This window comes from Sprattus sprattus (genome assembly GCF_963457725.1).
Source record: "Sprattus sprattus genome assembly, chromosome: 4".
Classification (NCBI taxonomy): Eukaryota; Metazoa; Chordata; class Actinopteri; order Clupeiformes; family Clupeidae; genus Sprattus; species Sprattus sprattus.
The window spans coordinates 43,972,244-43,986,373 of NC_137923.1; positions in this window are offsets into that span (position 1 = coordinate 43,972,244).

Sequence of the window (14,130 nt, forward strand, 5' to 3'; positions counted from 1 at the left end):
ATGGGGAATAATCTTTATGATCCATTTGGTCATTTGTCAAGCGAACAGGACTGTAGCCATGACCCATCTTCCCATCCCCTTCTGCCCCCTATCCAGCATGATCATCTTAAAGTGCCTGCCCACGGAGGCTGCCAGATCATCGGTCAGAGCGGAGCGCAGCAGGCTTGGGAGCTGCGTGTGGGAGAAGACGTCAGCTACGCATTATACCTGGCAAATTAGCATGGCTTTCTGCAGAGTGGGCTGTGTGTGTGTGTGTGTGTGTGTGTGGTGAGGGTGGTGGGAGGATGGTTGAGGTTATCAGCATTTGCGACGTCCTGACCCGCCCACACCCCCTGCCCACCCCTGCTGTCGCAGAGACGTGCTGTAATGACTGGATAATCCGCTAGTTTAGCGATGGATGGGAGTTATATTTCTCCACTGCCAACATCCACCTCCATTGTTTCCCATCCGCTCTACTGCCACGCTGCATCCATCACCCTCCCCTCTAGTCTTGGGTTCTAGATTTTTTTTTTTTTAACTCTTTTGCACCAAACCTATTTTAAACATGCAGAATGCCATATCTGAAAAATGGTTCCAAGGAAACAACTGCAGAACCTCCAAAAGCATTGCAGACAGAAAGAAACATTCATCAAAGGGTTGTGAGTGGACACTCTAGGAGTTCTGCGATGGAGATAAGCTTAGAAATGTTAAGAGATCTAGTCTTAACCAATAAATCATCCACATTACGGCTAGCTCGCTCAGGAGTGCCAAATTTAAACAACGCACGTAGCGGCGTTGTGAGGAGGCTGTATCAAAATGTAAAGCCCCTCTAAATGAGACAAACAAAACACAGGGATTTGATGAAATGGAACAGTAAGTCTCTGCTGATGGCCGCTGTCCTCACGGCAAGAGACAGGGGCTCAGTCACCCTCTCTAGTCTGTCCTCTTCATTGCGATTGCTCTTTTAAAGGATAACACATTATGCAAGAGAGAGGAAGAGAGCCCTTCAAATAGCCTACTGTTTGTGTTGGAGAGTTGAGTGTGTGTGTAGGGGGCCGACGTATGTACACTGCAGAAAATATAAATAGACAGCATATCGGGGCAGGATTGAAGAGTGTGTGTCATCAGAACTAATGGTACATTTTTTTCATTAGTACTATTATTATTATATCTATATTTACCCTTATGAATCTTGTAGCTGGTATTACTCAGCCATGTCAAGCCATGCCAAAATGGAATTATGAAGGATTTAACATTAATGTGCTCCATGCCACATGAGATATTAGCACTTTATGAACAGTAATCTTTGCAACAGTTCTTATGACAGAGCCATACCATCTGTTACAAGGTTCCTCATTTAAACCGAGCTGTGTAAATAGCAAGCCAAACCCCTCATTAATATGAGTACTGCCAAATCAAGTCACTTTACTACTCTCCATATTACAGTTGGTTCAACCCCAATACAATTAGCGACTTTGTTTTGAGACAACTCCATTTCGAAGATCTCCATATGAATTGTTCCACACCTGGGCTATGCAGACTCCGGCGCCTTCCCTCACTGAGACACTCTGTTCTACCTTCTGCTCTCAGCAGGGAGGTTTCATTAGCTGCTACCTCCACACGTCACTTTGTGTAAAGCGTAACACAACAACACCCAGAACAGCACTGCATACAGCTTGAGATGTTAAAACCACAACCGATCAACAATGTTCGAAAAGAAAATACTGTGAATAAATGTGTGGGGGCATGAATCCTTTCAATAACTCAGCCAGCACTCCAAAACAAACAAAACATCTCCCCATCAATTTGAGAACATAAAAAAATAGCAAACACTAGAGTTTATTACATAACCCACTAATGCTGTCTGACAAGCTGGGCTGATCCAGGATGTTTTAATTGACTGGTAACAGCAGGCTCTACCAACACCACAGCAGCACAGGCCTGCGGTGCCCGGACTGGGGGCACTGCCAACAAATTGTGAAGGTGAGTGCTGACCCCCCTGACCTGACTGCAGAGCTACCAGTGACGAGCAAGAGCACAGTGTCAGCAAAGACACTGGGAGAGAGAGAGAGAGAGAGAGAGAGAGAGAGAGCGAGAGAGCGAGAGAGCGAGAGAGCGAGAGAGAGAGACACACACAGTGAGAGAGGTGGAGAGGGAGCTATAAAGAGAGTGATGGACATAGGGTGCTAGTAAAACATGTAAGTGAGAACGGCAAAAAGAGAAGAAATTGTATAAAAAGAAAAAACAGGAGCCAGAGGGAGGACATACACAGACACACACACACACACACACATACACACACACACACACACACACACACACACACACACACACACACACACACACACACACACACACACACACACACACACACACACACACACACACATGTAAAACAAGCTGATCGACCGGCAGGCTCATTGACTAATTCAAGTCATTAATGTCCCTGGCTCAATCATGAATAGAAAGAGCCTCATGTTTAGCCTATAGGCCTCGCAAGCATAAAGCAGCAAAGCAGCAGATAAGGGTCTAATAAACAACACATTGCCATGAGAGAGGAGCCATCATTTACCACTGCTGCAGAAAAATGGCTGCAGCAATACCACTCTCTCCTTCTCACTCACACTCCACTTCTCCCACCGTCTCTCTCTCCTCTACACTCCCCTCTCTTGCTCTGTCCTTCTCACTCCCTGTCTCTCTCTCTATACTCTACTCTTGCACAACCACAACCCCCCACCCCACCCCCACCCCCCTCTCCCCAGTCCCCCTCTTCCCAAATGATTCCTGAACCTTCTGCCAGTTGCTCACTGTCAGTTGGAAGTGAGCGCTAGAGACGCATCGGTTTGTGTGCCCTGGGCCAGTGACACTATCTCTGCTTCCTTTGAAAAGAAGCATCTAGAGGCTAGGTGCAGCAAAGTTCATGTGAGCAGCAGTAAAAATTACACATAATAGCCCTCCAGCAAAAAACCTTTGTTTCCTTGATGGTTTTCCAAAACGGAGCAAAAGCTAAAAGATATGCCGCCCGTTTGTTTAGATCTATTTCTGCCTGTGTTCTTTTTTGTCTCCTGTGTTCTCCTTTTGTCCCTGTGTGAAAAGAATCAACTTTTCCTCATATACCTCTTTTTTTCTCTACATAAAAAAATAAAAACAATCGCAAAAGAAATCAAACCACTCTTCAAAACAGGAACTCAAAAAGGCTTGAAAGAAAACAATTTAAAGTCTGAAAGAGCCAAAGCGGGAAAACAAAGACATCAAGCACCAAGACAAAAAGATTTGCCACCAACGACAAATTAGTCCCTCACGCAAGACACCCTCACAATGGCCAAGCAGCAAATCTATAAGGAAAGAAAAATGGAAAGTTAAGCAAAAAAGAATGAAAGAAAAGAAGAAGAAGAAAAAGAGGGCACTGATGATATTCAGCTACGGTGGGAACCTGAGCGGATGTTTCGGGGCGAAGGGAAGACTGCTGGGTATCACCATCGGCGCTGATTTGCTACTCATTGTTGTTCTTGCTGCTGTTTAAGCAAAGCTGTTCGACATTAAATATTTACATTTGCCAGTAATTAGTGCTACAAGGAGTGACACAGCCTAGATTTTATAATTAGCAGCATCTAGGAAATGATAGGAGAGACACCGCCAAACACACACAACGCACACAGCTCATTCACATACAGAGCAGGAGTCAGCCATACTCCACTCTTGTCTGTATAATGTGATCCACATTGCAAATTACTTCAGGCAGACAATAAGAAACGCTTCTTTGTCTGTTTTTTTTTCACACTTTCTTTGGCATATTATCATATTTACGCCAACTTAAGAGAGTTGGGTTCCCGATTAGATGATCTGATACGATTAGATCCTGTAAAACCCAAAGCAAATATTGGCAAGTAAAAGGAAACATTTTCCTTTTTTTTATAAAATAAAAAATATATATATTTATATCTGAGCCATAGAGTTAATTGCGCTGATCAGAGCTGCGAGCCAAAGCATACATCAAATGAGGTGCACTACATCGAGCACAGAATCTCCCCTCCTCATCTCCCCGGAATTATGATCTTATCATCGACTTGGCTCATGTGCTCAAAAACGTCCCGCCTCATCGTAATGGAGAGAAGAAGAGAAAGAGAGAGAGAGAGAGAGAGAGAGAGAGGGGAATGAGAGAAAGAGGAAGTCTGGAGGGGGGATGCAAAGTACAGAGCTAAGAGATTATGAAACAGCATGCTTACGAGGCCTTTGGCTCCAGTAATATCCTGAATGTGTGTGTGTGTGTGTGTTTTTAACTTTTTTTACTTTCTGTCTCAAATCAATTTACTGCAACGGTCAGACGTCTACGTTAACACATTCATCAACTCCCCAACCACCTCCATCTTGCTCAGTAAAGACACACACCTGCTCCTTTAGTGTTTACACACACTCATTTCAAAGTCATGAGCGCCAGAGGAGGGGAGAAATAAGCAGTAAAGACACGCACTAGATACTGATGCATAGAGGAAGGCAACCCCCTCTGTCTCTGCCCCTCTCTCCGTCTGTCTCTCTCTCTCCCTCTCTCTCTCTCTTTATCTCTCTCTCTCTCTCTCTCTCTCTCTCTCTCTCTCTCTCTCTCTTCCTCCCCTTCTATCACACACCTCCGCCATCAGCACTCCGGTTATCTTGAAACGGCCTATTAGGGATGGCAATCTGCCTGATAAGCTCTGATATCAATATTTCATGTTTACCATGGAGTGGAACACATAGATCAGGGGGCTTCTTATGTAATGACACGTCGCTGCTGCTGCCACGGTGACAGTGGCAGCAGCGGTGGCAAAGTGGGGCGAGGCGCAGTACGGGGGCCGCGGCGAAAGAGCAAGATTTTTCACGCCGGTGGCAGTGGCGGTGGCAGTGGCGGCGGCGCCTCCGCCAGGGACCGAATGAGAAATGACCTGGGGAGCAAGGAGAGAGGGAGGAGGGAGGAGGAGGTGGGGATGAAAGAGATTCATTGCAGGTGTGGAGGGGTAACGCTCTCTGCTACTTCCGAAGCTGCTGCTTCTCCTCCACTCTTTCCACCGGAGTATGACTCTCTCTCAGATCCCAAAATAACATAAAACAAACACATACAAAAAAACAACAACAGGCACACACACTAAAAAAATCTTCAAGAGCGAGATCCGTATCGTGGACTGGCGCTAACAAACATGCACACATGCTGAAACATCCCCAAAGACTCAGATTAGCTGCCAAAGCAGAGATTACAAGAGCGGACGAAGGAAGACGGGGGGAAATGCATGAAAGGCAGATTACAGGTGTACAAGGTGAGCTCCAGGTGGAGGACTGAGTCGGCCTCTGTGCCAGACGGAACATCGGATTATGGGCCCAAATTTTAGACGGTGCTGAGTGAGAGGTGGGGGGTGGGGGACGGGTATGTTGGATATTGGAGGTGGAGAGAGAGAGAGAATAGTTGTTGGGAAAAAGGGCGTCATGCCTTGGCGCTCTTGAATCTCAGCACATCTCAAGATCGTGTGGATCGCACGGCTGTTTGCAGAACCTCTTGCTTCCCCCCGCCACCACTTTCTTTGTCTATCTTAATAAGATTCCAATAGTTACTTTCTTCCCTGTTCAACCTCTTCTTTTTTCCCTGTTCTTTTATTTGGTCCGGCAGGAGTGGGTTTGGCATGGCGCCCGAGCAAAAAACTCTGCTTTTAGCCAAAACATGTAAACATCACTGTTTAGAGGCAAGGCACCGAAACCAACCTCCTCTCTTCGGGGATGCGAGACTCAGAGCATATGCAAGCCCAAAGGGTTGCCTCACACGCTCAAATATGCTCCCCAGTTCACACACTCCACCAGAGAAAGAAACAGACCACGCTCCGCTACAGCATACAGTGTGATGCAATAGGAGGTTACCAAGGAAACACGACTGCCCCACCTCCACCCCTCCAAAAAGAAAAAAAAACCTGAGCATCAGAATCTAGTCTCCAGTCACTGTTCTTCAATTACACTAGCAAACCTTAAGAATAGAAATGGAGGGTCCAGGAGTCCTTTTTTTTTTTCTTCTTTGCTGTCAAGCACAAAAATAAGACATGGCAAATAAGGCATTAGAGTGTCATGCCTTCAAGTCTCCTGGAGGCACATTATGCGTGGTGGAGCCGGGCATGTAACTGTCGGGCGCTTCAGAATCCGTGGTGACTGACGACAAGTCGGAGGTGAAATAGCAAACAGTTGCCGTGGCAGGGAGGGCAACTCGGTTTGCTTGGAGATAATTCTGGCGCTCGGGCGTTTCGTTCTGAATTGGGGTGAGAGGCGACGTCGCTAGGATGACAGACAGGGAGCTGCTTGGACGTCTGTCATTCGCTGCCTACCCTTCCCTGTTCATGCCATTTTCTCTTCTGTTCCTCTCCTTGTGTCCATCCATCGCCTTCAATTCACGTGTCATGCTGTTTTTTTGTGTGGTTAACTTTTCGCCATTCTCTCACAGTCCTTCATCCTCTCTCTCTCTCTCTCCCTTTCTCTTCCTCCATCTCTGTGTGTGTCTTCTCCTCTTTCACTTTTCTCTCTCTCTCTATCTCAGTTTCTCCCTTGCCCTCTGTCTCTCTCTCTCTCTCTCCTATTTCTTTCTCTCTCTCTCTCTCTCTCTCTCTCTCTCTCTCTCTCTGTCTGTCTGTTTCTCTCTCTCCCTCACTCACTTATCTTCTCAGTGACAGATGAGATGACAAGGTGTGAAAGGAATCTCGGGGCCAGCCATGACAGCCTAGGCAGCGCTGTGTGGCCGAGGATGAGGACGAGGACGTGGCCGACACCCATCAGGGCAGCCCCGTCTTCACCCCACCACCAGGGAGCCCGAGGAGAGGACCAGCAGTCACCATCTACAGCCAGACACTCACACACACTCAAACTGACAACACACACAAACACACACACACACACACACACACGCACACACATACTATATGCACAAAACACACATGTACACATATACAAATACACTGTCACCACACACACACACACGCACACACACAAACACCAACAAGCAAGTTTAAACTCAGACTCAAAATATGCATACAACTCGACACACACACACACACACACACACACACACACACACACACACACACACACACACACACAGTTGTCGGGTAGCCTTGTGAAACAGGAGACATATCAGACTTGCAAGGGTGATGTAATATCCGATGCACTTACACTGTCACACGGTCAATGTGACCATGTGTGCCACCACCACAAGCTACATCAGGACTGCAGGGACTAAAAGGGGCAAACAAGATCATGGCTTTGACATATCACAGTAATCCATACCCACAGCATCTGTACTATCCAGTCCTCTGAACCAGATTAAACTCCATTTAAGATTTGAGTGGCTCCATTTGGGACATGCCCAGGAATTTTGAAGGGCCTTTGCTCTGCCCTGGAAAAAAGGGGCAACACGTACATTTTTGTAACCGCCGCTGCCACGCCCCCTCCCCCTGCGCGCATACTCTGCTTATATCACTTGAAACTGTGAACTTGTCAGGGTTGATCGCTAACCGCTGCCGCCACGCCCCCTCCCCCTGCACGCATATTCTGCCTATATCAGTTGAATCTGTCAGGGTAGATCACTTACCGCCGCCACCATGCCCCCTCCCCCCGCGAACATATTTTATCTAGGCCTACACGAAATCTGCAGCCGTTATACTGTTTAAACAAAAGATAATTTCCTTCGGAGGGGCAACTTGAGTTGAGGAGGGCAGACGGGCAGTTGCCCGGGCAACCTTAGCCCCTCCTGTGCACATCCCAGGTCTCCATTTAACCAAGGTCTATGATGTAACAAGACAGAAGTGATTTGACGCGGTAGATCATTTTTAAATCATCTTCTCTGTAAGACTTTTAAGCTACTTGTGTTGCTAAAATTGATCTAACCAGACCTGATATGAGGATATCATGGGGCATTCACTGCAGAAATGCTTTCCACAGTCATTGTGAAGAGGATAAAATCGTTTGAATTGGACCTAATGGGCGATTCAAACCCATTTAGGTGGACTGTGTTTCTGGAATCCCTCTACCTTGGTACTAGAGAAAAATCAGCGTTTATGCCTCTTGTTTCAAGAAGTTCCCTGCCATTTGTGCACATTCCTGCAAGATAATGTGTATGTGAGTATAATGTATCAGATAAGGGTTCTTTCGTCTAATGTCTATTAGGTGTATAAACTAAGATCTACGATAATTACAAAAATTGAACGTTGGATAGTTTCAGTTTCCAATAATTTACTTATGGTAACTAACACATTAGGCTAAATATCTAGCTTCTCTTAATTCAAATTATTCATGGCATTAATCAACATTGATGAACCATTATCCCCAGAATGAACAAATACTAATAAATTAAGCCGGTGTAGTTAATGTTCATCCCTGCAGGTTAACTGCATTAATTACATGTAATATTTCAGTTCCCGCCTTTCTGTCTTTTCCATTGTCCTTCAGAATCCCTTTAATATATAATGTAAAAGACCTTTCATGAAGACCTTCAACAAAACTCATATGAAATCATGAAAAATGTAAAGCCATCCTCTGCCATGGAGGGAACACCTATCAGCCGTACTTGAACAGTATGTCCCATACAGCATGTCCCATACACACTCTATATCATTTCTATTATCTAACACATCCAGAGATTGCCATACAAGCTGTCTCATAAAGGAAAGCCAGGATGCCCTCCAATCGTGCACAATGTCAAGTAATCAATATCAAAAGAAGTATAAATCAGTACAAATGCAATACACTAATAGAAATGAGTCACCAACAACAATGAATGTATTGCTCCAGTTATGATGGATGAGAGCTTTAGTGTAGTCCAACAAGGAAGACTATAATGTTATGTCATTCATTGATTGATTCATTCATCCATCGTTCCTGACCAATGGTCTTGTACATCCATTTTAAATGGACTTAAGAAATGAACAAGTAACAAATCTTTCAGGAATCCAAGTAACCACATTTCCTTTCAGAGCACAATCATGTTTGATGTTGACCTTCCTCATCCCCTTATGTCTGGAGGGCAGGCTCTGCACCAACCATGTCAGTCCGACAGGATGTGTGAAGTTGACTACGCACTTTGACCTGTAGTGAGGACAGGGCTCACACCAAACACTTTGTTTTGTTCCTTGCTGAGCTTGCCAAATTATATTGTTATGATTATGTCTACCTCAACTTCATTTCTGCCTCCTGAGTCGAACTTGTAAAACTAAAAACCCTATGAGTGTCAGGGTTATACGCTGTGCTGGAACAAATCAGAAACGAACAGCTAAACAGCAGAGGCCTGCACACAAGAACACAACACAAAACAAGCCAAACTGAAAAGGAGGCTTCATGCTACATAACATCCACCATCTATGCCCCTAACAACCGCGCTTCACCACCAGAAACAAAAGCACAAGTATGAGCACACCATGCACATCCATTTCCATTTATTTGTCAGGTGCGCAGAGAGACAAAGGCCGCCATTTACCTTTGGCATTAGTCAGAGACAGTCTGCTGGAAGGGAATGCTGTGCTGCTCTGAGGCCTCTCAAGAGGCTCCTCTCCTTCATCACAGCACAAAAGAAGAAAAAGCACAACGCACTGAAGAAACCTTTTCAGTCAATACTTCTAAGTCCTGAGATTAACCTTCTGCATCGCTGATTGGATAGAAACCGCTCCTGTTTCCGAAACCTTAAGAGTCCTCGACCTTAAGAGAGTTTCCGAGAACAAATGTGCACCTTTTCGCCTGTTTTGTTCGTTGCTTTTCTTTGTGCCTTTTTTTTTCCATCCCGCACATTACAAAACAACAAAAAATCTCCCAATCAATCCCCCCCACTGAATGCTGCCTCCTAAATAGAGCATGACCAACCAAACTCGCAAAATATTAATACGGCCTCGCGGTGCGTTACGCTCCCTTAACGCACGGTATCAGCTGACAACACCAGAGAGGGGAGCGAAAAAAAACTCCCTTATAGAGAGCATGATTTATGAGCAGCGGTGCCTCTCACACACAGGGCATTCAGAACACAGCAGTTACATCATAGAGCATTACTCAATATTCACCACAGAAAGACTAAGAAGAAACCCACTGCTGCATAAAGCGGTGCGGAGACCGCAGATCGTAAACTGAGTACGTTCCTCGTTCAGTGTCGGAGCGCATGACTCTTGAGCAAACCGCTTCACTGTCAGGGGCCCTGAGGTTCTAGAACATTACTAGCCTGCTGCCCTTAAAAGTGAGGGGAACGGGGGGGATGAATTATTTTATTCTTTCACCTTTCACAAGGTAGTTCAGTAAGGAGCAGGGGGTCCGCATGATCGCGGTTCTGCATGAACGCGACAGTGCAGAGAGCATCCAGGAGACACGCTTCTGGCATGTTCTGAATGCGGCGGTTATTTGATGTCATGAACGCATCATCATGTGGACACAGTCAGAGAGCATAGAGAATCCTGGCTATGCTGCTGCACTGACAAGCGCACGCACACACACAAGCGCAAGCACACACACGCACACACACACACACACACACACACACACACACACACACACACACACACACACACACACACACACACACACACACGCAGGAGAAAACCCAGAGAAAGAAGTCATTACATGTCAGCTATGCAGACTCCCCTGGACCTTCTATGCAGTCATGCATTTTTACAAAAAAAGATCAAATGTAAAGGAAATAGCGTAGAAAAGTGTTACATAAGCATACATGTGTGCGTTTAACCATGTAAGTGTGTGTGAACCTATACTGCTGGGCTTTTGTATGTTTCTGTGTATGTGTGTGGGTGTGTTTGGGTGTGTGTGTGTGTGTTTGTGTGTGTGTGAGAGAGAGAGAGAGGGCATATACTGCTCTGCGCATTGGTTGTACTAGAAAATACTCCTGCAGCTAAATCCAATAGGGCACGGTCACAATACCATTTTTGTCTTGCTCAAGGACACACTCCGGCATGAAGGCAGGAGAGGCCGCGCTCAGAACAGGATCCCTCTCTCTGGCTGCAGGGGAACCAATCAGCCCCACTGAGCCACGGCCGCCCCAGCAATCCATTTGTACTGTTTTTCTTGTGCCACACAATGACGTGAAGTGACCTGGCGTGACGTGATGTGAGGTGATGAGACAAGGCCTGATGTGACATGGTCTCCGACGAAGATCAGGCCAGAGTTTCTGAGACTGTGTGTGTGTGTGCAGGGGGGGGTAATTTCATTTAATTTTCACTGGAGAAAAAAAAGTGGTTCTTAAGGTTCTTCAAGAAACACTCTATGTCTAAAAGGTTCTGTTTGGCCTGAACCCTCTGATAAGACCCCTTTGAGGAATCTCATTTTTTTTTCATTTTTGCAGCAAATTTCCAGACGTGGCAAAAAGGTCAGACGTTTAGCTTTTCTAGGAACATGCAAATAAGCTTTTTTTCTGTTGGAGTTCATACCTGTCTCTACCTTCATGAACTCAACTGAATGACCTGCCCTGAAACATGGCTGTTTGGGGGCTAACAGACAGCAGGCTGCAGAATGGGAGGAATATTTTCTGAAACGCTCCGGCTTGCTTACAGAAAGGGGGTGTTACCTCAGGGATAAAACAGCTCATATCTGCAGTAATCCTCCTTGGTTAGGTAAACCCTCCCGACAGCCTGCTTATCCATGCTGCGCTTACAGAAAGCATGTAAGGAATGGCCTCAGTGGCTATTTAAAATATGAATGCTAGGGCACGCTAAGGCAACCCCATTTATTCCCATTTCTACACCAAGCCTGTTGGGGGAAAAAAAGAGAGACATGGCTGATTCTTCACAACACACCCTAATGCCATGGCCCCGATGTCCTCACAGAGTCATGGAAGTTTTCTAGTATTTTTATGTTGTTGTTAAGAAATGACTGTCTGCTAGCATTTGCGCTTCATGGCCTCTGTGCTCATTAATGCAAGATGATGTGTCATAATACGTCATGTCAGAGCGCATTCACTCATTTACCATCTCCTCTGTTCGAGGGGTACACAGAGGGCTCCTGTCGCCTCCCATTAGACTCCAATTCCCAGAATTCAGGTGACTTAAAGAGAATAAGGGTCACACGGAGCAGGCGAATCATGAGCAATTTACATGTGTGCATGACAAACAGCTGAGTTCCGGAATAAAGATGACCACAGAGTTCTGTGAGGACACCCAGACATTCACGCAGAGTGAATATCATAAGGAAGCCCACATTATCTACCTAATTAAATTTTATCTTGGCACAGATTCACTCTACAACATATGTCCACAACAGAATGTCTGTCCATTCGCATGGCCATGAGCTGTAATTAAAGGTGCAAGTAAAGCACTTGTATCAATTTACATAAATATCACTATTTATATTATTTATTTATTTTCGGGGAAAATTTCAAAGGGTTGTGCCCTTCACGCTGCCCTCACAAGACATTCCATGTAGGTTTGTTATCTAAGAATGTATACACAGTTGTACTGTGCTGACATACTGTCACTGTTCAGTTGCATATTATCATTCGTACAGTCGATCTAATGTCAGCTTAATGTCAGCTTTTGGTCTTTAATTACAGACTGCTCCTTCCACTTTGTGCTTTTCACCACCTCCACCTTTTCAACTCAGACAGACAGACATTACTATTTGTTCATTTCTCGAGATCTATTCAGGGATATGGGTGTGCCGTCAGCTGCAGAGCACACAGACTTTATATTACTTACCCATATTGATGGATAGTTATTAAATTTGGCATTATTGGAGGGCTACGGAAGGTTTTGACAGACAAAACCCTGTCATGTTTACCTTGGGTACTACATTTTGCTGGCAATGCTTCTTCTACATATTGAGATGTCCAACTGCATTAGATGTATTGAATGTTTTACAACTCAATTTTCTAATTGATTTTTGGAAATAAGCATCTTCAGACTCCACTGTATACTGTAACAGAGAGCAACACAGCAAGACATTTGTATCTATGAGATCATAGGACTTTCACTGGAAAATTTGCTCCAGATCAGTGAACTACAGCATACAGTAATAAACTGTGCAAACATATGTATGCTCACCATGTGCTCAGTGATGAATTCGGCATGAATCCTTTTGCAGGGCTGAATAGACAAAACGCTAACGCTAATGCAAAGTGCTAATGTGAAAGGTATTGGCAAATTATCTCTCCTTAACACATTAATAACTCTTAAACATGAGCCACTGCACGGGTGCTGTCTCCAGTGCTCAGTGCATGTGCGTGCTTACTTTCCTTCAGTACACAAGCTCCCAGCAGGAATCAGAACTCCTGACACTAAAGCTGCTGTCATGCTCTAGTTACCCAGCTACAAGAGAATTAAAGTCAGAGGGAAAATGTATTTATTAGCCTATTTGTCAAAATAGCAGGTAATGATTGCTATGGCTTTACACTTTGATAAACTCCGGTAAGCCTATGAAAGGATGCTTAGTAAAGGGCAAATCTGAATAGAATAAAAGGAATGAGTGATGCAAAGTACCAGGGAAGATGACACAAGGCCACCATGTACAGTGTTAGCAGTTGTAGCATTAGCAACAATGTCTTGATGGATGGGCTTAATTGCAGAGGAGACCGCAGCAGTGTGCAAACACAGGAGTCTTAAGGACTCGCCGCGGCATCCTCTACTCTTCCTTCTTAGTAAACAAGCAAGCATAATCCGACTCTCCTGACACCTGCTACAGTTCAAATAAAGTGGAGATCGAATGTAATAAGGGAGAGGCCTTAGCCGACACTGCTAGAAAATGGCCATGGTGTGTGTGCTTTTGTGGTGCTTGTGAGAAGCTCTTTCTTAATCTTTCCTTGGTTCTTTATTTTATTCCTTCGGTCGTGCCTTATATAGGCAGTCCCTCCATGATTTAGCATTTTTACATAGATTTTTTTTGCGATTAAAACGGTGGTGATTCTTTAACTGTGTGAGAAATTTTGCAATTGTTGTTTCTCTTTAAACCCCACTTAAACTCCACACATGCAAGAAAACTGATTAATGAGAGATACAAATCACATACATCAGACATATTATCTTTATGTGAAGTTTTGCGTTTAATGTCTTTGTAACAATATTTACATTTTATTGTTTGTTGAATGTTATTGAGGTTAAGTTGAAATGTTTTGCCTTGGTTAAAACCTTTGAATTATATTCCAAACTCACAAGCTCTTGTTAATATTCAAAGTAG